Source organism: Lissotriton vulgaris, chromosome 4_1 (assembly GCF_964263255.1).
Source record: "Lissotriton vulgaris chromosome 4_1, aLisVul1.2, whole genome shotgun sequence".
Lineage (NCBI taxonomy): Eukaryota > Metazoa > Chordata > Amphibia > Caudata > Salamandridae > Lissotriton > Lissotriton vulgaris.
Window position 1 is genome coordinate 2,086,039,442 of NC_141691.1, and position 26,210 is coordinate 2,086,065,651.

At 43.6% G+C, this 26,210-nt stretch overlaps 1 protein-coding gene and 1 non-coding gene across 2 annotated transcripts in view; both read right to left on the reverse strand.

Moving 5' to 3' along the window:
• LOC147725088 (uncharacterized) overlaps positions 1-26,210 on the reverse strand; it is a 456,944-nt gene that overhangs the window by 164,935 nt on the left and 265,799 nt on the right. The window lies entirely within an intron of this gene.
• LOC147725089 (U6 spliceosomal RNA) lies at positions 24,742-24,848 on the reverse strand. The gene has a single exon (XR_015295419.1). It is a non-coding gene; the product is annotated as a U6 spliceosomal RNA (small nuclear RNA).

Consider the following 26,210-nt stretch of genomic DNA (forward strand, 5'->3'; position numbering starts at 1 on the left):
CAGGCAGTGTAAGCATCTATGGTAGAAAGCTCTGACAAGCATTAATGGACACAGGCAGTCTAAGCAAATATGTAGAAATCTGTAACAAGCATTAATGAATACATGCAGTGTACACATCAATGGTATAAAGGTCTAACAGGAACCAATTTACACAGGCACTGTAAGCAACTATGTAGCGAGCTCTAACATGTGCTAATGGACACAGGCAGTGTAAGCAACTATGGTAGAAATCTTGAACAAGCATTAGTGGATACAGGCAGTGTAGGTAAGAATTTAGAGAGCTTTAATATGCATTAATGGACTCAGGTAGTGTAAGCAACTATGTAGCTAGATCTAAAATGTGTTAATGGACACAGGCAGTGTAAGCAACTATGTAGTGGGCTCTAACATTTGTTAATGGACACAGGCAGTGTAAGCAACTATGGTCGAATTCTTGAACAAGCATTAGTGGATACAGGCAGTGTAGGTTACAATTTAGAGAGCTTTAATATGCATTAATGGACTCAGATAGTGTAAGCAACTATGTAGCTAGATCTAACATGTGTTAATGGACACAGGCAGTGTAAGCAACTAGGTAGAGAGCTCTAACAAGCAGTAATGGAAACAGGCAGTGTATGCAACTATGGTAGAAAGCTCTAACAAGTGTAAATGGACACAGGCAGTGTAAGCAACTGTGGTAGAAAGCTCGAACAAGCATTAATGGATGCATGCAGTATAATCAACTTTGTAGAGCGCTCTGTTAGGTGTTAATGGAAACAGGCGATGTAAGCAACTATGGTAGAAAGCTCTAACAAGCATAAATGGACACAGGCAGTCTAAGCAACTATGGTAGAAAGCTCGAAAAAGCATTAATGGACACAGGCAGTGCAAGCAACTTTGGTAGAAAGTTTGAAAAAGCATTAATGTATACAGGCAGTGTAGTCAACTATGTAAGCAACTATGGTAGATAGCTCTAACAAGTGTTATTGGAGAAAGGCTGTGTAAGAGTCAATGGATTGAAGTTCTAACAGGAATGAATTAACACAGGCATTGTAAGCAACTATGCAGCGAGCTCTGACAGGTGTTAATGGACACAGGCAGTGTAAGCAACTATGGTAGAAAGCTTGAATAAGCATTAAAGGACACAGGCAGTGTAAACAAATATGTAGAGAGTTCTAAACAGTGTTAATGGACACAGGCAGTGTAAGCAACTATTGTAAAAAGCTCTAACAAGCATTAATGGACACAGGTAGTGTAAGAATCAATGGTATAAAGTTATAACAGGAATTAATTGACAGAGGCAGTGTAAGCAACTAAGCAGGGAGCTATAAACTGTGTTAAAGGACACAGACAGTGTAAGCAAATATGGTAGAAAGCTTGAACAAGCATTAAAGGACACAGGTAGTGTAAGCAACAATGGTAGAAAGCTTGAACAAGCATTAAAGGATACAGGCAGTGTAATCAACTATGTAGAGAGCTCTAACAAGCATCAATGGAAACAGGCAGTGTAAGCAACTATGGTAGAAAGCTCTAACAAGTGTAAATAAACACAGGCAGTGTAAGCAACTATACAGCGAGCTCTAACAGGTGTTAATGGACACAGGCAGTGTGCGCAACTTTAGTAGAAAGCGCAAACAAGCATTATTAGAAACAGGCAGTGTAACCAAATAAGTAGATAGCCCTCACAAGTATTAATGGTAACAGGCAGTGTAACCAACTATCGTAGAAAGCTCGACCAAGTGTATACGGCCAAATCAGTGTAAGCAACTGTGGTAGAAAGCTCTAACAAGCATTAATGGATACAGGCAGTGTAGTCAACTAATATGAGAGCTCTAACAGTTGTTAATGGACACAGGCAGTGAAAGCAACTTTGGTAGAAAGCTCTAACAAACATTAATGGACACAGGCAGTGTTAGCAACTACGGTAGATGTCTCGAACAAGCATTAACAGATAGAGGCATTGTAAACAACTATGTAGAGAGCTCTAACATGTGTTAATGGACACAGGCAGTGTAACCAACTATGGTCGAAAGATCTAACATGCATTATTGGACACAGGCAGTGTATGAATCAATGGTATAAATTTCTAAAAGGAACTAATTGACACAGGCAGTGTAAGCAGCTATGCAGCAAGCTCTAACAGGTGTTAATGGACACAGGCAATGTAAGCAACTATGGTAGAAATCTTGAACAAGCATTAAAGGACACAGGCAATGTAAGCATCTATGTAGAGAGTTCTAAAAGGTGTTAATGGACACAGGCAGTGTAATCAACTATGGTCGAAAGATCTAACAAACATTATTGGACACAGGCAGTGTAAGAATCAATGGTATAACGTTCTAACAGGAATTAATTGACACAGGCAGTGTAAGCAACTATGCAGCAAGCTCTAACAGGTGTTAATGGACACAGGCAGTGTAAGCAACTACGGTATAAATCTCTTCCAAGCATTAATGGACACAGGCAGTGTAAGCAACTATGAACAGAGCTCTAAAATTGACACAGGCAGTGTAAGCATCTATGGTAGAAAGCTCTAACAAGCATTAATGGACACAGGCAGTCTAAGCAACTATGTAGAAATCTCTAACAAGCATTAATGAACACATGCAGTGTACACATCAATGGTATAAAGGTCTAACCGGAACTAATTGACACAGGCACTGTAAGCAACTATGTACCAAGCTCAAACATATGTTAATGGACACAGGCAGTGTCAGCAACTATGGTAGAAATCTTGAACAAGCATTAGTGGATACAGGCAGTGTAGGTAACAATGTAGAGAGCTTTAATATGCATTAATGGACTCAGGCAGTGTAAGCAACTATGTAGCTAGATCTAACATGTGTTAATGGACACAGGCAGTGTAAGCAACTATATAGTGGGCTCTAACATTTGTTAATGGACACAGGCAGTGTAAGCAACTAAGGTAGAAAGCTTGAACAAGCATTAGTGGATACAGGCAGTGTAGGTAACAATGTAGAGAGCTCTAACATGCATTAATGGACACAGGCATTGTAAGCAACTTTGTAGCGAGCTCTAACAGGTGTTAATAGGCACAGGCAGTGTAAGCAACTATGCTATAAAAAGTTCAAACAAGCATTAATGGATACAGGCAGTGTAATCAACTATGTAGAGAGCTCTAACATGTGTTAATGGACACATGCAGTGTAAGCAACTATGGTCGAAAGATCTAACATGCATTATTGGACACAGGCAGTGTAAGAATCAATGGTATAAAGTTCTAACAGGAACTAATTGACACAGGCAGTGTAAGCAGCTATGAAGCGAGCTCTAACAGGTGTTGATGGAAACAGGCAATGGAAGCAACTATGGTACAAATCTCGAACAAGCATTAAAGGACACAGGCAATGTAAGCAACTACGTAGAGAGCTATCAAATATGTTAATGGACACAGGCAGTGTAATCAACTATGGTTGATAGATCTAACAAGCATTATTGGACACAGGCAGTGTCAGAATCAATGTTATAAGGTTCTAACAAGAATTAATTGACACAGGCAGTGTAAGCAACTAAGCAGCAAGCTCTAACAGGTGTTACTGGACACAGGCAGTGTAAGCAACTATGGCAGAAATTTCTTCCAAGCATTAATGGACACAGGCAGTGTAAGCAACTATGTAGAGAGCTCTAAAATTGACACAGGCAGTTTAAGCATCTATGGGAGAAAGCTCTAACAAGCATTAATGGACACAGGCAGTCAAAACTACTATGTAGAAATCGCTAACAAGCATTAATGAACACAGGCAGTGTGCATATCAATGGTATAAAGGTCTAACAGGAACTAAGTGACACAGGCACTGTAAGGAACTATGTAGCGAGCTCTAACATGTGTTAATGGACACAGGCAGTGTAAGCAACTATGGTAGAAATCTTGAACAAGCATTAGTGAATACAGGCAATGTAGGTGACAATGTAGAGAGCTTTAATATGCATTAATAGATTCAGGCAGTGTAAGCAACTATGTAGCTATATCTAATATGTGTTAATGGACACAGGCAGTGTAAGCAACTATGTAGCGGGCTCTAACATATTGTTAATGGACACAGGCAGTGTAAGCAACTATGGTTGAAGGCTTGAACAAGCATTAGTGGATACAGGCGGTGTAGGTAACAATGTTGAGAGCTCTAACATGCATTAACGGACACAGGCATTGTAAGCAACTTTGTAGCGAGCTGTAACAGGTGTTAATGGACACAGGCAGTATAAGCAACGATGCTATTAAGCTCAAACATGCATTAATGGATAAAGGCAGTGTAATAAACTATGTAGAGAGCTCTAACAGGTGTTAATGGACACAGGCAGGGTAAGCAACTATGGTAGAACTCTCTACCAAGCCTTAAATGGACACAGGCAGCGTAAGCAACTATGGTAGAAAGCTCTAACAAGCATTAATGTACACAGGGAGTGTAAGCAACTATGTAGAGAGCTCTAAAATGGACACAGGCAGTGTAAAAAACTAAGGTAGAAAGCTCTAACAAGAGTCAGAGTCAGAATCAAAAATACTTTATTCGATTATTTTAAAATCATAAAAGTATACTACACATACAATTATACAAAAATACACAAACATACACAAATCAAAAATACACTTCAATTTAAATGATTCAATTAATGAATAAAAATAAAAATATAAGCAATTGTAAAAAAACAGTTAAGAACAATTGAATAGAAAAAAGTCAGATGCAGTTAAAACATTAAAAACAATTCATATACCCTAGAACCATCATATTAGAATTATAAGTAGTTTCATTTACCATGTTACTTCATCCCGAAAGTTTGATCCCAAGAAAAAGAATGTAAATGAACATCTCTTGACAGTATAAAATTAAATTTAAACTTGGGCTACTCCTGAATACATTCCGTCGTTGGGGTACTCAACAGTCTATGCCGTTTGGCACGCATCGATGATACCAAGAAATTAGCAACCCCGAACATCACAATAGGGTCTCCATAAGTTGTAAAAACAACAATGCGGGTTTCACTTGCTTAAATCCCTTGTGCCTCAGGAGTGGTATGATATATTTTTTTCTTCCCTCAACAAAAAAGGGACAAAAAAAGACAAAGTGTATCAGGTCTTGATCAGTGAAGCCATCACATTAACAAGGAGCATTATCCCTAGGCGTACTCCATTTCAGATATTCACCCAATAAAAGATGCATCTGGTTGAAACGGAATTTCGTCAATAGCCATCAATGATATGGCCTGTTCACTATAATCAAATAGGGCTTAATAGTCATAGTTGATATTTCTAAATAGTGAGTCCTTACTGTAGGTTTTTCGATTTCCTGGGCTTCACGATGGGTATTTCTCTTATTCGTAAATTGAACTTTTATCCATGTGACATCATCTTTACACAGGCTTTCGGGGTTAGAATAAAGTTCCGGGCGGCCCAATTGTGTAGCTACGGTTTTAATATGTTTCAACCATTTTATGTCTTTGGCTCTATCTCTCTCCCATACAATCGCTGATAATTTTACGATTTAAAGTCAAACTAGGATTAAGCCATAGTTTCACCCAGAGAAGTAATGGGGCCATATTAAGTGCATCCTCGATATGACCTAATCCTAGTTCCGTGTGGACAGCAAAGGAGGGGGTAGAATGTGGTAGACCCAATAGAGAACGCAGGGATTTGTTCTCTTCTTTCTGTATTGGGGTAAGATCCTTATAGCCCCATATCCCAGCCCCATATCTTGCTAGGGCCAACGTTTTGGCTCTATACAGGGTAAGTATGGCTTCTGTGGGTTTCCCTCCCAGCCTTTTAGCGAAACTCAATATGGCTGCAAACGACCTGCGCACAGCCATCGCTTTATTTGCAATCTGGGGAGTCCAGGTGCCCATGTCGTCGAATATTACACCTAGGTATGTAAATATTTTAACTTTTGACAGTATCACACCATTACATCGCAAGGTTTTCGTAGTTTTCTTTCCTTTCCCCAGTGACATAACGTGTGACTTTTCCATATTCACTACCAGGTCTAGTTTCTGCATAAAATTCCCAAATGAGTCAAGAAGCAGCTGTAGTCCATTTGGGGTTCTAGAAATAAGGACCGTGTCATCGGCATACATCAGTACGGACAGAGGGGACCCACCCATGCTAGGTATATCTGGTGTAGCAGTTGATAAAATTGAATACAATGAATTGATATACAAAGAAAACAACATGGGGGCTAGAATGCACCCCTGTCATACCCCTCTAGCCGATCTAAACCCAGCGGTGCATTTTCCATCTATTGTCATACGCACTGATGCAGTCAGATCTCTGTGCAAATAGGCTAGAAAATTTACAAGGGCTAGGTCCAAACCCATCTCCATAAGCATTGTCCACAGCTTCGACCTATTAACTAAGTCGAAGGCTGTGGACAGGTCCATAAAGGCCAGATGGATCGACCCCCTAGCAGCAACAGTATATTTACAGATAGTCATATACAGGTTAAGACACTGGTCCTCAGTACCCCTCCCAGTTCTGAACCCATATTGGGTATTACATAAAATTTCATTTTCTTTTTCCCACTTGTTAATTTTATCTAAAATGACTTTGCCTAGTATCTTAGATGACGAAACGATCAACGATATCTGTCTGTAACACCTAGGGTCACCCCTTTGACCTTTTTTAAAAATTGGAATAATGATGGAGTGTGACCAAGATGTAGGTATATTAGATTTGTCCATACAGGCTAGGTTAAAAACATTTGCAAGGACTATGGACCACACATGGGAGTGTGCCTTGTACATATCAGCGGGAACCCCGTCCGGGCCGGGGGCCTTTCCACCTGCTGTATTTTCTATGGCATTTTGTACTTCCTTCACCGTAATTCTCAACGGGGTTTCTGGGATTATAGATTCTATGGGGGTGAAAGGAGTTGTGGCGATCTTACTGCCATAGATAATCTCAAAATGGTCCAGCCATTGTTTCTCAGTAATGTTAACCTCCATCACCTCATTTTCTCTACCATTAAACAATGGTGCATTCACTATAGACCAAAACTTAGCACTGTCCCTCAAGGTCAGTCTATCATATAATGATTCCCAGGCCTTGGCTTTAATTTCTTTCTTGCGTGCCTCAGTCGTTATTTTATACTCCTTCCTAAGTCTTGTCACTTCTACAGTGTCGCGCGGTGTGCTTTTCAAGGCATCTAGTAAGATTTTGTGAGCCTTTGAACATTCGGCGTTGAACCACCCATACGCTTTGCGAGGCTTATGATTAGGTTTACACTTGAGTGTCTGTGCAACATTTTTACATATAACTTCAAAGGCATTTATGACATTCCCTCCAGTAGTCAATGGATCTCTGCAAATGCGAATTTCTAATCCTACTTTACCACACAAATCATTAAAAAAAATCATCAGGGATAATCTTAGACCATTTAACTCGCCTGCCCTGGTCATGAGCCCGGATTTTTGTAGGGTAAATTGGTTGAATTCCATTATTTATTATGGTTGGGTTGCTATTAATTAATTCCATAATGACCGGGTTATGGTCGCTAAATGTCATCTGGGTTGCATTATATGAGATGACATTTTTAAGGATACTGGGTGACCCAAAAATGAAATCAATAATAGTGTTACTACCCCTGGCACTGTATGTTGCAACTCTGTCTTTGGGGTTCACAAAAACGGGTTCTGATATATCAAGATCTATCAGCAGTTCTTCTAAGGCACCCCCTTTTGCTGAGTGTTCAAAGTGCGGATGAGCCAGATAGTCATCTTCCAGGCAAACACCGTATTGACAGTTCAATTCACATAAATGTGTATTAAAATCACCTAAAAGTATATAATGAACAAATGTAGATTGACTCTTTTTATAATCATTTAAAAAATCGGTCAACATAAGGATATTTTCACTACCTTGTGAGCCTTCTATTGAATTATAAAAATTTACATAGAGGATTTTTTCCCCCGTATTCATCGAAACCTCTAAAGCTAGGCAATTGGGAGAGTTTACATTTATAGTTTTCATCACCCCCATATGGCTCACTGAGATTAAGAACCCTAAACCTCCCCTGCTTCTCCCCCTATGTGACTTTTGTGCTGCTAAGAAAAAGGATACATAACCTTCTACCCAAAAGTTACATTCAGTGTCCCAAGTTTCTTGTAGTGCAACCACATCATGTTGTTTTATGATTTCCAGCCATAGTGTGTCTTCCCTTTTGGCTTGGAGACCAGAAATGTTCCAAGTCATTAATTTCAAATTTCTGGTTTCTGTGATTTCGCAGGGCTGTTCATCCACCCCCTCCTGTGGAGACAGTCAGTTATTAGCATCAAGTTCTGATAGGACAGCGAAACTGTTTCTCAGTTCCAAAACAGGCGTAGAAACCACTGAGTGTTTGTTGTTATGGGTCAATTGGGAGCTTAGTGGTCGAGTTGCCCAGGTAGCTAAGCAAGTATTGTATCGTGGGGTGTTTTTCCTTGTATTCGTAATCAGCAAGGGAGTTTGTTGTGCTGGGCGAGGATAGAAAAAACCTAATGGGACTGCACGAATTTGTCCAAGTGTAATATTTGTAGCGTCCCAAAATAGCCTAGTGCAGACATGTGGATTCCTAAAGTTTACAATGACACAGTCATCAGAAAAGCATTTGGCGGTCGGACCCAACCAAGCTACTCTTCTTGCCAGGCTTATAGATGCAGAAATATCACTTGGGCCTGAGCAATTTGTATCACACCAGCTCTTTACGTTTTCCATAAGGGTTAACTGGGTTTCTGACTCTCCTGGTTTGAGCGTCGGTACATTGACCAGTACCGCCACAAACGGAGTTGCCTCTGGAGGTAAGTTTACCATGGGTTTTAGACGTTGTCCATTGCCCGATCTTTGGCTAATTCTCTTAGAGCCGTCCTCTTCGTTGGAATTGAGTCTATAGTTGTGCTTGGGTTCGAGAATATGCTGGCAAATTGTATGTGGTATTTTATCAGCGGTTTTAGTATTGTTTGTGGGATCCAGAATGGAAGTATGTGGCAAAGGTATTGGATTAGGCATCATCACGGCATTATTAGACTCCTCCATAGGTTGGCTTTGTTGGTTCAGAGGCTGTTGTGGGTCTAGGGCTAGATGCTCCGTTACCTTTTGGAGTAACAGTGAGTTCATTCTATCGCATTTGCTTAGTATACCAGACACACAGTCTTTAATGTTTCTACAATATCACTTGAAATCTTGATCAACGTAGTTTCGATGGTGTCTGTTAGAACCCTTTCAATCATTTCCTTTATTGAGCCTTCAAGCTTGGTTGAGGGTTGTGGTGATTTTGTGTTAGCTCTATACCGTAAGGCTTGCGTTTTGTGTATTCTCACAGTTTTTCTGTTTTTTTGCATATTTTGTGCTTCCCCCTCCAGAGTTTGGGCACTCTCAGGGGCCTCAGGTACAGCTCTAGAGTCTTCTTGGCATACTGTGTTTTGATTCTCAGGTGCAATGTCATGTGCAGTGGTGATGATAATATTGGGTTCTAGGGGTAACATTGTCTCTTTAGGGCCAATAAATGCACCTTCCAACCCAAGTTCTCATTCTTTCTCGGCAATTTCTTTATTTAACTTCCCCACCGCTGATGTTAAATATGTCATGATGCTTTCAGAGGCATTTGTTTTACGGGCAATTTTAACTTTACTGGTGCCCCCTGTAATCGAGGTCTGTAGTTTTCTCTTACCCATTCTGTTGCGGTAGATGTTAGGGGTCCGGCCTGTCCTGTCCTCTGTCGTCCCCTGATGGCCACAGACGGCCCGCCCTCTGCCCGGGCTCCGCCCGGCACCACCCGCGCGCGTCCGCGACGCGGAGGAAGCTGTTTCTTTTTGTGCGCCTCCTGGCGCTGTGTGCAGGAAGTGGGCGGTGTTGGAGCAAGGCAGGCTGGGAGTTGTGGTCCGCCCCGCTCTGCGGCCGTGCGATGGCGCTGCTCGGCGGCGGGGGCGACCACAACGTCAGGAACCCAGCGGCGCTGTAAGAGTTTTGCAGGTTAGTGCAGCGTGCAGCGTGCTGTGAAGCGCTGCGACCCCTCCTGGAGCCGGTATTAGTTTGGCAATGTCCCCCGCTCCACAGTGGAAGCTGTTTCTTTTTGTGCGCCTCCTGGCGCTGTGTGCAGGAAGTGGGCGGTGTTGGAGCAAGGCAGGCTGAGAGTTGTGGTCCGCCCCGCTCTGCGGCCGTGCAATGGCGCTGCTCGGCGGCGGGGGCGACCACAACGTCAGGAACCCAGCGGCCCTGTAAGAGTTTTGCAGGTTAGTGCAGCGTGCAGCGTGCTGTGAAGCGCTGCGACCCCTCCTGGAGCCGGTATTAGTTTGGCAATGTCCCCCGCTCCACAGTGGAAGCTGTTTCTTTTTGTGCGCCTCCTGGCGCTGTGTGCAGGAAGTGGGCGGTGTTGGAGCAAGGCAGGCTGGGAGTTGTGGTCCGCCCCGCTCTGCGGCCGTGCGATGGCGCTGCTCGGCGGCGGGGGCGACCACAACGTCAGGAACCCAGCGGTGCTGTAAGAGTTTTGCAGGTTAGTGCAGCATGCTGTGAAGCGCTGCGACCCCTCGTGGAGCCGGTATTAGTTTGGCAATGTCCCCCGCTCCACAGTGGAAGCTGTTTCTTTTTGCGCACCTCCTGGCGCTGTGTGCAGGAAGTGGGCGGTGTTGGAGCAAGGCAGGCTGGGAGTTGTGGTCCGCCCCGCTCTGCGGCCGTGCGATGGCGCTGCTCGGCGGCGGGGGCGACCACAACGTCAGGAACCCAGCGGCGCTGTAAGAGTATTGCAGGTTAGTGCAGCGTGCAGCGTAGCGCTGCGACCCCTCCTGGAGCTGGTATTAGTTTGGCAATGTCCCCCGCTCCACAGTGGAAGCTGTTTCTTTTTGTGCGCCTCCTGGCGCTGAGTGCAGGAAGTGGGTGGTGTTGGAGCAAGGCAGGCTGGGAGTTGTGGTCCGCCGCGCTCTGCGGCCGTGCGATGGCGCTGCTCGGCGGCGGGGGCGACCACAACGTCAGGAACCCAGCGGCGCTGTAAGAGTTTTGCAGGTTAGTGCAGCGTGCAGCGTAGCGCTGCGACCCCTCCTGGAGCCGGTATTAGTTTGGCAATGTCCCCCGCTCCACAGTGGAAGCTGTTTCTTTTTGTGCGCCTCCTGGCGCTGTGTGCAGGAAGTAACGTGGTTTTAGTGTGTCCGCAGTGTTTGTAACGAGAAGCACGTAAAACGAAGAGGCTGCCTATGTGTTCACTGATGAAAACGTATCCCTGGTTTCAAGTACCTAGCCTGATTAATTCATGTCAGCTGACATCATAGATGCTGGACAGAGAAATGAACTGAGCCCAAACCCGCCTGGCATAGACGATCCTTCACTCAAACAGGAGCCACTTGGGGCAATAAAACAAAAGTTCCCATGGACTAGAAACACACCGCCCTGATGAGAATCCTGTAAATAACGCAACAGGATTCGAAACGCGTCGGCACTCTATCTGACATTAGAGGTCCATGTCATTTATGCATAAAATGGGCTTTTCTCCTGAATAATATAGACTGAATCCGTTTCACGAGTTGGGAGTTGACTTTTGAAAAAAACTTTTTCCTCCTGCTCCCCCCACGATTGTGATTTTCTACTGTGAATTGTTTATTTTTCTCACTATGTTCATGACTTATTTTGTCCATGTATAGATTGTATATGTATGACTAAATGTTTTTTCTTCAAATGTTTTCTATTGAACCCTTGCACTGTACATATGCACAAATTGTTTTTTGAATCATATATGGCTAGATATGAAGTTGATGGCGATTCAATGTCTGTTGTTGTAGAATGAAGAAAATTGTTTAACTAAGTAACGACTCAACGACACAAATCATTGTCAGGGTAAACTAATAAAGTGTTGTTTATCCGCAATCAATCAGTGCTTAATTTAAAACTCGGAGGCATAGGCAAAATTCTTTTTTTCTCGTGTGCAGGAAGTGGGCGGTGTTGGAGCAAGGCAGGCTGGGAGTTGTTATCCGCCCTGCTCTGCGGCCGTGCGATGGCGCTGCTCGGCGGCGGGGGCGACCACAACGTCAGGAACCCAGCGGCGCTGTAAGAGTTTTGCAGGTTAGTGCAGCGTGCAGCGTGCTGTGAAGCACTGCGACCCCTCCTGGAGCCGGTATTAGTTTGGCAATGTCCCCCCTCTAACAAGCATTAATGAACACAGGCAGTGAACAAATCATTGGTATAAAGGTCTAACAGGAACTAATTGACAGAGGCAGTGTAAGCAACTATGGTAGAAAGCTCTAACAATTGTAAATGGACACAGACAGTGTAAGCAAATATGGTATAAAAACTCGAACATGCATTAATGGATACTGTCAGTGTAATCACCTATGTAGAGAGCTCTAACAGGTGTTAATGGACACAGGCCGTGTAAGCAACAATGGTAGAAAGCTCTAACAAGCATTAATGGACACAGGCAGTGTAAACAACTATGGTAGAAAGCTCTAACAAGCATTAATGAATACATGCAGTGTAATCAACTATGTAGAGAGAGAACTAACAGGTGTTAATGAACACAGGCAGTGTAAGCAACTCTATTAGAAATCTCTAACAAGCAATAATGGACACAGGCTGTGTAAGAATCAAGTGGTATAAAGTTCCAACAGGAATTAATTGACAGAAGCAGTGTAAGCAACAATGGTAGAAAGCTCGAACAAGCATCAAAGGACACAGGCAGTGTAAGCAACTATGGTAGACAGCTTGAACAAGCAATAATGGATACAGGCAGTGTAATCAAGAATGTCGAGAGCTCTAACAGGTGTTAATGGACACAGGCAGTGTAAGCAACTATGGTCGAAAGATTTAACAAGCATTATTGGACACAGGCAGTGTAAGAATCAATGGTATAATGTTCTAACAGGAAATATTTGGTACAGGCAGTGTAAGCAACTATGTTAAGAGCTCAAACGAGTGTTAATGGACACAGGCAGTGTAAGCAACTATGGTAGAAAGCTTGAACAAGCATTAAAGGGCACAGGAAGTTAAGGCAACTATGGTAAAAAGCTCCAACAAGCATTAATGAACACAGGTAGTGTAAGAATTAATGGTATAAAGTTCTCACAGGAATTAATTGACAGAGGCAGTGTAAGCAACTATGGTAGAAAGCTCAAACAAGCATTAAAGGACACAGGAAGTGTAAGCAACTATGGTAAAAAGCTCGAACAAGCATTAATGGATACAGGCAGTGTAATCAAGAATGTCAAGAGCTCTAAAAGGTGTTAATGGACACAGGCAGTGTAAGCAACTATGATCGAAAGATTTACCATGCATTATTGGACACAGGCAGTGTAAGAATCAATGGCATAACAGGAATTAATTGGTACAGGCAGTGTAAGCAACTATGTTAAGAGCTCAAACGAGTGTTAATGGACACAGGCAGTGTAAGCAACTATGTAAATAGCTCTAAAAGGTATTAATGGTCAAATGCAGTGTAGGTAACTATAGTAGAAAGCTAGAACAAGCATTGATGGATACAGGCAGTGTAAGCAACAATGTAGAGAGTTCTAAAAAGCTTTAATGGACAAAAGCAGTGTAAGCAACTATGGTAAAAAGCTCTAGAAAGCAATAATGGACACAGGCAATGTAAACAACTATGTAGAGTGCTCCAACAGACATTAATGGACACATGCAATGTAAGCAAATATGGTAGGAAGCTCTAACAAGCATTAATGGACACAATCAGTGTAAGCAACTATGGTAGAAAGCTCGAACAAGCATTAAAGGACACATACAGTGTAAGCAACTATGGTAGAAAGCTCTAACAATCATTAATGGACACAAGCAGTGTAATCAATTATGTAGAGAGCTCTAACAGGTGTTAATGGTCGCAGGCAGTGTAAGCAACTATGGTAGAAAGCTCTTTCAAGCGTAAATGGACACAGGCAGTGTATACAACTGTGCTAGAAAGCTGGAACAAGCATTGATGGATACAGACAGTGTAGTCAACTATGTAGAGAAATCTAACAGGTGAAAATGGACACAGGCAGTGTAAGCAGCTATGGTAGAATGCTCGAACAAGCATTAAAGGACAAAGGCAATGTAAGCAACTATGTAGAGAGCTTTAAAAGGTGTAAATAGACACGGGCAGTGTAAGCAACTATGGTAAAAAGCTCTAACAAGCATTAATGGACACAGGCAGTGTATCAACTATGTAGAGAGCTCTAATAGGTGTTAATGGACTCAGGCAGTGAAAACAACTATGGTAGAAAGCTCTAACAAACATTAATGGCCACAGGCAGTTTAAGAAACTGTGGTCGATAGATCTAACAAGCATTATTGGACACAGGCAGTATAAGAATCAATGGTATAACGTTCTAACAGGAATTAATTGACACAGGCAGGGTAAGCAAGTATGCAGCGAGCTCTAACAGGTGATAATGGAAACTGGCAGTGTAAGCAACCATTGAAAAAAGGTCTAACAAGTATTAATGGACACAGGTAGTGTAAGAATCAATAGTATAAAGTTATACCAAGAATTAATTGACAGAGGCAGTGTAAGCAACTATGCAGTGAGCTCTAAACAGTGTTAAAGGGCACAGACAGTGTAAGCAACTATGGTAGAAAATCTAACAAGCATTAAAGGACACAGGCAATGTAAGCAACCTTGGTAGAAAGCTCAAACAAGCATTAATGTATACAGGCAGTGCAATCAACGATATACAGAGCTTTAACAAGCATAATGGAAACAGGCAATGTAAGCAACTATGGTAGAAAGCTCTAACAAGCGTTAGGGGACACAGGCAGTGTAAGCAATTATTGTAGAAAGCTCGGAAAAGCATTAATGGATACAGGCAGTGTAATCAACTGTGTAGAGAGCTCTAATAGGTGTTAATGGGCAAAGTCAGTGAAAGCAACTATTGTAGAAAGTTCTAACAAGCAATAATGGACACAAGCAGTAAAAACAACTATGGTAGAAAGCTCGAACAAGCATTAATGGAAACAGGCAGTGTAAGCAACTATGGTAGAAAAATCTAACAAGCGTAAATGGACACAGGCAGTGTAAGCAACTGTGGTAGAAAGCTTGAACAAGCATTATTGTATACAGGCAGTGTAGTCAACTATGAAGAGAGCTCCAACAGGTGTTAATGTAAACAGGCAGTGTAAGCATCTATAGTTGAAAGCTCTAACAAGCATTAATGGACACAGGCTGTGTAAGAGTCAATGGTATGAAGTTCTAACAGGAATTAATTAACACAGGCAGTGTAAGCAACTATGCAGCGAGCTCAAACAGGTGTTAAATGACACAGGCAGTGTAAGGAAATATGGTAGAAAGCTTGAATAAGCATTAAAGGGCACAAGCAGTGTAAGCAACTATGTAGAGAGCTATAAAAGGTGTTAATGGACACAGGCAGTGTAATCAACTATTGTAAAAAGCTCTAACAAGCATTAATGGACACGGGTAGTGTAAGAATCAATGGTATAAAGTTATAAAAGGAATTAATGGACAGAGGCAGTGTAAGCAACTATGCAGCTAGCCCTAAACGGTATTAAAGGACACAGACAGTGTAAGCAACTATGGTATGAAGCTGGAACAAGCATTAAAGGACACAGGCAGTGTACGAAACAAAGGTAGAAAGCTCAAACAAGCATTAATAGATAGAGGCAGTGTAATCAACTATGTAGAGAGGTCTAACAGGTATTAGTGTACACAGGCAGTGTAAGCAACTAAGGTAGAAAGATCTAAAAAGCATTAATGGACACAGGCAGTGTAAGAATCAATGGTATAAAGTATTAACAGAAATTAATTGACAAAGGCACTGTAAGCAATTAGGGTAGAAAGCTCGAAGAAGCATTAAAAGACACAGGCAATGTAAGAAACAATGTAGAGAGCTCTAAAAGGTGTCAATGGACACAGGCAGTGTAAGCAACTATGGTAAAAAACTCTAACAAGCATTAATGGACACAGGTAGTGTATGAATCAATGGTATACAGTTCTAACAGGAAGTAAGCAACTATGGTCGAAAGATCTAACATGCATTATTGGACGCAGGCAGTGTAATAATCAATGGTACAAAGTTCTGACAGGACTTAATTGACACAGGCAGTGTAAGCAACTATGCAGCAAGCTCTAACAGGTGTTAATGGACACAGGCAGTGTAAGCAACTATGGTAGAAATCTCCTCCAAGCAATAATGGACACAGGCAGTGTAAGCAACTATGTAGAGAGCTCTAAAATTGACACAGGTAGTGTAAGCAACTATGGTAGAAAGCTTGAAGAACATTAAAAGACACAGGCAATGTAGGCAACAATGTAGAGAGCTCTAAAAGGTGTTAATGGACACAGGCAGTGTAAGCAAGTATGGTAGAAAGCTATACCAAGCATTATGGGACACAGGTAGTGTAAGGATCAATGGTATAAAGTTCTGACAGGAATTAATTGACACAGGCAGTGTAAGCAACTATGCAGTGAGCTCTAATAGGTGTTAATGGACACAGGCAGTGTAAGCAACTATGGCAGAAAGCTCGAACAATCATTAGTGGATACAGGCAGTGTAATCAACTATGTAGAGAGCTCCACCAAGCATTAATGGAAACAGGCAATGTAAGCAACTATGGTAGAAAGTGCTAACTAACGTAAAGGGACACAGGCAGAGTAAGCAACTATTGTAGAAAGCTTGAAAAAGCGTTAATGGATACAGACAGTGTAATCAACTATGTAGAGAGCTCTAATAGGTGTTAATGGACAAAGGCAGTGAAAGCAACTATGTAAGAAACCTCTAACAAGCATTAATGGACACAGGCAGTGTAAGCAACTATGGTAGTAAGCTTGAACAAGCATTAATAGATAGAGACAGTGTAATCACCTATGTAGAGAGCTCTAACAGGTGTTAGTGTGCCCAGGCAGTGTAAGCAACTAAGGTCGAAAGATCGAACACGCATTAATGGACACAGGCAGTGGCAGTGTAAGAATCAATGCTATAAAGTATTAACAGGAATTAATTGACACAGGCAGTGTATGCCACTATGGTAAAACTCTCAAAGAAGCCTTAAAGGGCACAAGCAGCGTAAGCAACTATGCAGCGAGCTCTAACAGGTGTTAATTGACACAGGCAGTGTAAGCAACTATGGTAGAAAGCTTAAATAAGCATTAAAAGGCACAAGCAGTGTAATCAACGATGTAGAGAGCTATAAAAAGGTGTTAATGGACAAAGGCAGTGTAAGCAACTATTGTAAAAAGCTCTAACAAGCATTAATGGAAACAGGTAGTGTTAGAATCAATGGTATAAATTTATAACAGGAATTAATGGACAGAGGCAGTGTAAGCAACTATGCAGCAAGCTATAACAGGTGTTAATGGACACAGGCAGTGTAAGCAACTATGGTTGAAAGATCTAACACGCATTAATGGACACAGGCAGTGTAGGAATCAATGGTATAAAGTATTAACAGGAATTAATTGACAAAGGCAGCGTAAGCAACTCTGGTAGAAAGCTTGAAGAAGCATTAACAGACAGAGGCAATGTAAGCAACTATGTAGAGAGCTCTAAAAGGTGTTAATGGACACAGGCTGTGTAAGCAACTGTGGTAGAAGCTCGAACAAGCATTAATGGGTACAGGCAGTGTAATCAACTATGTAGAGAGCTCTAACAGGTGTTCATGAAAACAAGCACTGTAAGCAACTATTGTCAAAAGCTCTAACACGCATTAATGAACACAGGATGTGTAAGAATCAATGGTATGAAGTTCTAACAGGAATTAATTAACACAGGCAGTGTAAGCAACTATGCAACGAGCTCTAACATGTGTTAATTGACACAGGCAGTGTAAGCAACTATGGTAGAAAGCTTAAATAAGCATTAAAGGTCACAAGCAGTGTAAGCAACTATGCAGAGAGCTCTAAAAGGTGTTAATGGGCACAGGCAGTGTAAGCAACTATTGTAAAAAGCTCTAACAAGCACATTAATGGACACAGGTAGTGTAAGAATCAATGGTATGAAGTTATAACAGGAATTAATTGACAGAGGCAGTGTAGGAAACTATGCAGCAAGCTCTAAGATGGTGTTAAAGGACACAGACAGTGTAAGCAACTATGGTAGAAAGCTCGAACAAGCATTGAAGGACACAGGCAGTGTGAGCAACAATGGTAGAAAGCTCGAAGAAGCATTAATGGATTCAGGCAGTGTAATCAACTATGTAGAGAGCTCTATCAATTATTAATGGACACAGGCAGTGTAAGCAACTATGTAGCAAGCTCTAACAGGTCTTAATGGACACAGGTAGTGTAAGCAACTATGGTAGAAAGCTTGAAAAAGCATTAATGGATAAAGACAGTGTATTCAACTATGTAGATAGCTCTAATGTGTGTTAATGGACACAGGCAGTGTAAGCAACTATGGTAGAAAGCTCTAATATTCATTAATGGACACAGGCAGTGTAAGTAACTATGTTAGAAAGTTCGAACAAGCATTAATAGAAACAGGCAGTGTAAGCAACTATGTACAGAGCTCTAAAAGTTGTTAATGGGCGCAGGCAGTGTAAGCAACAATGGTATAAAACTCTAACAAGCATTAATGGACACAGTTAGTGTAATAATCAATGATATAAAGTTCTAACAGGAACTAATTGATACAGGCAGTGTATGCAACTATGCAGCGAGCTCTAACAGGTGTTAATGGAACAGACAGTGTAAGCAACTATGGTAGAAAGTTCTAACAAGCATAAATGGACACAGGCAGTGTAAGCACCTATGGTAGAATGCTCAAGCAAGCATTATTGGATACAGGAAGTGTAAGCAACTATGTAGAGAACTCTAACAAGAATTAAAGGCTACAAGCTGTGTAATCAACTATGTAGAGAGCTCTAAGATGTGTTAATGGATGCAGGCAAAGTAAGCAACTGTGGTAGAAGGCTCCAACAAGCATTAATGGACACAGGCAATGGAAACAACTATGTGGAGAGCTCTAACAGGTGTCAATGGACACAGACAGTGTAAGCAACTATGTAGCAAGCTCTAACAGGTCTTAATGGACACGGGTAGTGTAAGCAACTATGGTAGAACGCTTGAAAAAGCATTAATGGATAAAGACAGTGTATTCAACTATGTAGAGAGCTCTAATAGGTGTTAATGGACACATGCAGTGTAAGCAACTATGGTAGAAAGCTCTAATAAGCATTAATGGACACAGGCAGTGTAAGCACCTATGGTAGAATTCTCAAACTAGCATTATTGGATACAGGAAGTGTAAGCAACTATGTAGAGAACTCTAACAAGCATTAATGGCCACAAGCAGTGTATTCAACTATGTAGAGAGCTCTAAGATGTGTTAATGGATGCAAGCAAAGTAAGCAACTGTGGTAGAAGGCTCCAACAAGCATTAATGGACACAGGCAATGGAAACAACTATGTCGAGAGCTCTAACAGGTGTTAATGGACACAGGCAGTGTAAGCAACTATGAAGCAAGCTCTAACAGGTCTTAATGGACACAGGTAGTGTAAGCAACTATGGTAGAAAGCTTGAAAAAGCAATAATGGATAAAGACAGTGTATTCAACTATGTAGAGAGCTCTAATAGGTGTTAATGGACACAGGGAGTGTAAGCAACTATGGTAGATATCTCTATCAAGCATTAATGGACACAGGCAGTGTAAGCAAATCTGGTAGAAAGCTCGAACAAGCATTAATAGAAACAGGCAGTGTAAACAACTATGTAGAGAGCTCTAAAAGTTGTTATTGGGTGCAGGCAGTGTAAGCAACTATGGTAGAAAGCTCTAACAAGCATTAATGGACACAGGTAGTGTAATAATCAATGGTATAAAGTTCTAACAGGAATTGACACAGGCAGTGTATGCAACTATGCGGTGAGCTCTAACAGCAACTATGTAGAGAGCATAAACGAGTGTTAATGGACACAGCAGTGTAAGCAACTATTTAGAGAGCTCTAACAAGCATTAATGGACCTTGGCAGTGTAAGCAACCATGGTAGAATGCTCTAACAAGTATAAATGGACACAGGCAGTGTAAGCAACTAGGTAGAGAGCTCTAACAAGCATTAATAGAAACAGGCAGTGAAAGCAACTATGGCAGAAAGCTCTAACAAGCGTAAATGGACACAGGCAGTGTAAGCAACTGTGGTAGAAAGCTTTAACAAGCATTAATCTACACAGGCAGTGAAAGAAAATATGTAGCGAGCTCTAACAGGTGTTAATGATTCATGCAGTGTAAGCAACTATGGTAGGAAGATTGAACAAGCATTATTGGATACAGGCAGTGTAATAATCAATGGTATAAAGTTCTAACAGGAATTAATTAACACAGGCAGTGTAAGCAACTATGCAACGAGCTCTAACATGTGATAATTGACACAGGCAGTGTAAGTAACTATGGTAGAAAGCGTAAATAAGCATTAAAGGTCACAAGCAGTGTAAGCAACTATGTAGAGAGCTCTAAAAGGTGTTAATGGACACAAGCAGTGTAGGCAACTATTGTAAAAAGCTCTAACAAGCATTCATGGACACAGGTAGTGTAAGAATCAATGGTATAAAGATATAACAGGAATTAATTGACAGAGGCAGTGTAGGAAACTATGCAGCAAGCTCTATGATGGTGTTAAAGGACACAGACAGTGTAAGCAATTATGGTAGAAAGCTCGAACAAGCATTAAAGGACACAGGCAGTGTGAGCAACAATGGTAGAAAGCTCGAACAAGCATTAATGGATTCAGGCAGTGTAATCATCTATGTAGAGAGCTCTATCAATTATTAATGGAAACAGACAGTGTAAGAAACTATGGTAGAAAGCTCTAACAAGCATAAATGGACACAGGCAGTGTAAGCACCTATGGTAGAATGCTCAAACAAGCATTATTCGATACAGGAAGTGTAAGCAACTATGTAGAGAACTCTAACAAGCATTAATGGACACAAACAGTGTAATCAACTATGTAGAGAGCTCTAAGATGTATTCATGGATGCAGGCTGTGTAAGCATCTGTAATAGAAATCTCTAACAAGCATTAATGCATACAGGCAGTGTAAACAACTATGGTAGAAAGCTCGAACAAGCATTAATAGAAACAGGCAGTTTAAACAACTATGTAGAGAGCTCTAAAAGTTGTTATTGGGTGCAGGCAGTGTAAGCAACTATGGTAGAAAGCTCTAACAAGCATTAATGGACACAGGTAGTGTAATAATCAATGGTATAAAGTTCTAACAGGAATTGACACAGGCAGTGTATGCAACTATGCGGTGAGCTCTAACAGCAACTATGTAGAGAGCATAAACGAGTGTTAATGGACACAGCAGTGTAAGCAACTATTTAGAGAGCTCTAACAAGCATTAATGGACCTTGGCAGTGTAAGCAACTATGGTAGAATGCTCTAACAAGTATAAATGGACACAGGCAGTGTAAGCAACTAGGTAGAGAGCTCTAACAAGCATTAATAGAAACAGGCAGTGAAAGCAACTATGGCAGAAAGCTCTAACAAGCGTAAATGGACACAGGCAGTGTAAGCAACTGTGGTAGAAAGCTTTAACAAGCATTAATCTACACAGGCAGTGAAAGAAAATATGTAGCGAGCTCTAACAGGTGTTAATGATTCATGCAGTGTAAGCAACTATGGTAGGAAGATTGAACAAGCATTATTGGATACAGGCAGTGTAGGTAACAATGTAGAGAGCTCTAAAAAGCATTAATGGACACAGTCAGTATAAGCAACTATGGTAGAAAGTTCTCACAAGCATTAATGGACACAGGCAGTGTAAGCAAATATGATAGCAAGCTTGAACAAGCATTAATGGATACAGGCAGTGTAATCAACTATGTAGAGAGCACTAAAAGTTGCTAATGGACACAGGCAGTGTAAGCAACTGTGGTAGAAAGCTCTAACAAGCTTAATGGACACAGGCAGTGTAAACAACTATGTAGAGAGCTCTAACAAGTGTTAATGGACACAGGCAGTGCAAGCAACTATGTAGCGAGCTCTAACAGGTGTTAATGGACACAGGCAGTGTAAGCAACTGTGGTAGAAAGCTCTAACAAGCATTAATGGACACAGGCAGTGTAATCATCTATTTAGAGAGCTCTAAGAAGTGTTAATGGACACAGGCAGTGTAAGCAACTATGTAAAGACCTTTAACAGGTGTCAATGGACACAGGAAGTGCAAGCAACTGTGGTAGAAATCTCTAACAAGCAATAAGTCACACAGGCAGTGTAAGAATCAATAGTATAAACGTCTAACAATAATTAATTGACACACGCAGTGTAAGCAACTATGTAGCGAACTCTAACAGGTGTTAATGGACACAGGCAGTGTAAGCAACTATGTAGCGAGATCTAACAGGTGTTAATGGACACAGGCAGTGTAAGCAACTATGTATCGAGCTTCAACAGTTGTTAATGGACACAGGTAGTGTAAGCAACTACTTTAGAAAGCTCTAACAAGCATTTAGCTCGTTAGTCTTCCTCGCCACATGACTTACATAGTGAGCACATACCAAAGCCAAGCGGCTACATGGAACACACAAGAATCAACAGACCAGAAGGGGATGACCACGAAAGAGGGCAAACCCAACAGACCAGTACGAGCAGAAGGACCAGCCAGGGAAGAGGCAACCACGAGTAGGAGAACCAACCCGGGACCGAAGACACCGGGAAGGCCGAAAAACAAACCGGACCCCAGAGACACCAAGAGGCGCCAGGAAAACCGCCCCAACCGAAGGAAGGCAGAGAAAGGCACGGGACCGGACCGCACAGAACCAAAAAAGCAACAGCAACCAGGGCCAGAACAGAAACGAGCAGGCCCGACCAACACACCAGGGCAGCCCAACAGGCAGCACAAAGTGAGAGGGGAGCAAAAGGCCAAAGAGAGGAACCGAAGAACAGAGGACATCCCCACCACAGCGACCTAACAACAAAAAAATCACCAGTGGAAAGAGACAACCAGGCCTCCCAAAACAGCAACCCCGCAAGGGCGACCAGAAAAACTGGGAAGCGGCATCAGAGCCATCCAACAGACAGGCAAGAGCCGGAAGAATGGAAAAGGGAGCCGAAAAGAGACAGAAGGGGGACAAACCCCTGTCAAACAAAGGACCCCCGGAAGTGACCGCGACTCCAATGAGAGAACCCAGGCAGGCACCCAGGAAAGGAGCCAAAAACGACACCGAGGGGACCCGGAGGAGAACCAACCAGGCAAAGGCGAAAAAACTGAAAAAACCCACAGGCACGCCCATGGCCAGAAGGGAGAAGAAGAGGCAGAAAGAAGCCAATCGGCCAGGCACGGGAACACCCCGCACAGGGACCAAGCAACCGGCCCAGGAAGAAACACAAGAAGGGAGCGAGCCGCCGAAGAGAGCACCCAGGCGGGCAAACAAACAGCCAGCCCCAGCCCAGCGAGAAAAAGAAGAACGGACGGGCACAGGAGCGCGGCAGCAACACACCAAATGGCGTGAAGGACAGAAGGGCAGGGCGAAGACGAGCCCGAGCCATGACAAAATACCCAGGGAGCCACCAGAGCCAACAGGACCCAGGACCCCAAAACAAGGGTAAAGAAACGAGGACACATCCACACCGGAAGCGCAGGACCCCGCCAGGGAATCCCAAAGCACTGCTGGAAACAAAAACAGCCAGCAGGCAAACGGACCTCAGGAAGCGCAAAGCCGGGAGCCCAAACGAGAAGGCCGAAGAGCCAAAAAAAACGGAGAACCAAAGGAAGCAGACAGGGCCAGACAGACCCAGGAGACTCCTGAACCAGGCACAAAGAGAGGCCCGACCCACAAACCACCGGAGGAGAGGCGATGAGAACATGAGCACCCAGGGCCAGAAAAGCCGCAGCCAAAAAGGACAGCACCAATGCGCCAAAGAAACAAAAGAGGCGAACCCCGCACACACCCCGGGGCATGAGCCAGGGGACAAACGCACCACAGGGACCAACAAGCCCCAGTAAGGCAGGGGAAAACCCCAGAGAAGCCAAGGAACAGCAAAATAGAAGCGAGACGGGAAAAATGACCACAGGGAAACCACCGACCCAGCACAGACCGGGAACCCAAGCATGGCCAGAGGAAGGCACCACCAACACACAGGCAGGAGGAACCCTAGCACACACAGGAGACAGAGCGGGAAGGCAAAAAAGGAAGAACGCACGCCCCACCAGAAGCAGGCGAAAAATTCCATGACCGACCAGGCAGGAACCACCCAAAGGAAGCAGAGCCACCAAAGGGCCAAAGCCTCAAGGGCAGCGTAGGCCCGGAAGAGAAGGATCGCAACAAAGACCCGACCCCCAGGGAGCAAGGAAAAGCACAGTGATAGCAGGAAGCTGACAGGAAAAGGGTGCAAGAGCCGCCCGCCGAGACAGGGGGGAGTGGCAAAGCCACGGACCCCGACAATACAAGAAGAGCCCACCAGGAGCAGAAACAGTCAGCAAGAAAACACTGACGCAGCCCAGAGACGGACGGACAGACCCTAACAGCAGGAAGCCCACAACAGACAAGCCGTAGCCCACAGCCCCCGGAAAATCCCAGAGGACCGAAAACAAGGAACCAACCAGGACCGACCCCACACAAAAACAGCGAGGACAGGAGTCCACAGGACAAAAGGACCACAGGCCCAAAGCCCGGAAGGTACTACAGCAAATCACGAAGCAGAGGCCCCACAACCCAACGCCAAAGGCGCCGAAAAACAAGCAACCCATAAATTCACCACACAAGGACACACTAAGAACAACGGCAGGGACAGAACCCCGGCCAGAGACCGGCGAGAATCACACAAGGCACGAGACATACTACCGAGCCAAAGCACCACGGACCCAAGCCAAACCAAGGAACCCTGCGAAAAGGCAGAGAGAGCAACCCAAAGGGAGACGCCAAACATGGAACGCCACACGAATATGCGTGTCATCACAGCGCAGGGATCATGCAAATCCTCATAGCATAGTTCCAATAACAGGAAACATGCCGCTGAAGCGAGCACTGAGGAAACACGGAACGCACAACGAACACGTGCGCCAACCACAGGCAAACTGGCAACCCCAGAGCCTCCAGGAGGCAGCCTGAAGCGAACACGCCCTAAGAGCACCCGCCGAGTATGCGAACCACACAGGAGGAAAAGGGCGTAAGGGGAGCCAGGCAAAGGAGCAGGTGAAGCCACCGTCCGAAAATCAAACACCGGGGGACATGGACACAGCACAAGCGGGACCCGAACCCAGGCCTGTGCATTAGCAAAGCTCCGAAAAACAGACGAACAGAGCAACCAAACCCAAAGGGGCACACTACATTGACCTCAGAAGGAAGAAAGGCAGAGAGAACCCGCAGGAGCAGAGCCCGTGACCACGAGGCCGAACGACTGAAAACAGACCAGAAGAGGATCCCAAAGACCCCAAACGTCAGGAACTGACCCCGACACCCGAGGGCAGGACAGAGCACAGAGACATGGAACGCAGCAAAACCAGCCACCCAGCGACATCCAACATGCGTAAATGACAAAGAACCACCCGAGGACACGGCCCCAGCACAGGCAGGACATGAACTCTGGGCCGTAAGAGCAGGCGCCCTCAAAGACAAACCACTAGCAGAGCCAAAGCCCCAACCAAGAGCGAGGCACTGCCACGGAAAAACGAGCGTAGGAGCCGGGAATGGAACCAGCCACCCAGCGACCATAACATTGAAGGGCCCATGCAGCACGAATACAGGCGGCGAAACACATGGCTCAGAAGACGAAGCCAGAATATCAATGCAAGAGGGACACGAACCGAAGACAAAAAACTGAATCCGAACCATAGACAAGCACAGGGCCAGACAGGCATACAAGGGCAAAAGGCAGCGCCCAAAGGGCAGGTCCGACAAGCCAGAAAAGGGGACGCACACAGTTCGTATGCGGGCCAACAGCACGGCCCAAGTGGCATATACCGGTTATCCCGGAAATCCCAGAAACGCAAGTCCACACCAGACACAGCGTACAACAAGAGCCGCCCTACAGCCAACACAATCGCCAATGGATGGCCCACAACACGGAGACGGAGACATCGATTGCAGATGAACGCACAAATGACAAAAAATATACGAAAGAAAATAAAGAGTATGCAAGTGATAAACCACATATTCAACTAAGCCGCCTGAACGGGGACCCGAACCCAGGGCCCTCAGAGTAAACGAAAGATGCCCTACCGACTCAGCCATCCAGGCTCTGGGAAAAGCGAATGCAGTAGAAGCGAGAGGCCCCAACAGAACACTAACACAGGCACTGAGCAAGTCAAAAAAGACCAGGGAAACCGACCCGCTGCACAGAGCGCATGCGCGAGAGCAAGACACCAACTGGAGATAGGGAGCGAAACGG